Source organism: Lagenorhynchus albirostris, chromosome 4 (genome assembly GCF_949774975.1).
Source record: "Lagenorhynchus albirostris chromosome 4, mLagAlb1.1, whole genome shotgun sequence".
Lineage (NCBI taxonomy): Eukaryota > Metazoa > Chordata > Mammalia > Artiodactyla > Delphinidae > Lagenorhynchus > Lagenorhynchus albirostris.
In genome coordinates, this window is record NC_083098.1 from 98,726,347 (window position 1) to 98,727,525 (window position 1,179).

General features: G+C 44.0%; 1 non-coding gene across 1 annotated transcript; it reads right to left on the bottom strand.

The window, feature by feature from the left end:
* Positions 1-807: 807 nt before the first annotated feature.
* Positions 808-880, bottom strand: TRNAR-UCU (transfer RNA arginine (anticodon UCU)). Its single transcript has one exon. It is a non-coding gene; the product is annotated as a tRNA-Arg (tRNA).
* Positions 881-1,179: the final 299 nt, after the last annotated feature.

A 1,179-nucleotide genomic window follows, 5' to 3' on the forward strand; every position in this document is an offset into this window, starting at 1 on the left:
AGTTAATATTTTAACATTAAGCATTCAGTTATCTGGCCCTAGTTCTCAAGTAGGTTATTATACAAGTAGTTGCGTGGGCCGTCAGTTTCTGTCCATATTCTCTCAGGCCTTATATTTCTGTGCACACCAGCCTAACTTCTAACTCATAGTATCTTCATCTTTTTGCTAAGGGCTTATGTACACAGCAGGCTGATGGTGCCCTGGAATTATCTCCTGGCCACCAACACTCTCGTACCATTAGCAATAGCCCCTCAAAACAGTGATGAGTGGATATTGGTGTATAAATAATCAGCTCCCTCACCCTCCATTTGAAACAACTGAGACATATGTTTGACATTGATTTCCAGAGTTCCTCAGCTGATTTATGTTCTGGTTGCCAAAATGGTAACTTGTATGATGATGTACACTTTATTGGCTTTCCTCCTTACCCTGACTCATTTCTCCACTCCCCTACCAGAGTTGCCTGGACTCAGCTTCCTGATAAACTATTTGTACTCAAATTCTTGTGTCAGCATCTGCTTCTGAGTGAACTCAAAGACTGAGACGGACAAGTGAATAGACCATTACAAAACAATGTGTGAAGTTCTATGAGAAAGTTAACATTGTAAATCAACTATACTTCAATAAAATAAATAAATAAATAAATTATATATATATAAGAGTTAAGAGTGGGATTTTGCAGAAATATTGATATTTAATACACGTTGTAAGGGGCTTTGTTCAAAGAACGTTTCCTGGAGTAGGTGGTATTTAAGATGCTTTTTTTTTTTTTTTTTAAGCCACACTGCATAGCTTGCAGGATCTTAGTTCTCTGAACAGGGATTGAACCTGGGCCCCCTGCAGTAGAAGCACAGAGTCCTAACCACTGGACCACCAGGGAATTCCCCTTGAGGTGCGTTTTTTTTGTTTGTTTGTTTGTTTTGTTTTTTTGCGGTACGCGGGCCTCTCACTGTTGTGGCCTCTCCCGTTGCGCAGCACAGGCTCCGGACGCGCAGGCTCAGCGGCCATGGCTCGCGGGCCCAGCCGCTCCGCGGCATGTGGGATCTTCCCGGACCGGGGCACGAACCCGTGTTCCCTGCATCGGTAGGCGGACTCTCAACCACTGCGCCACCAGGGAAGCCTGAGGTGCATTCTTGCAAGTATGAAGAGGTTAGCTAGACAACCAAAAGATGGAGGGTT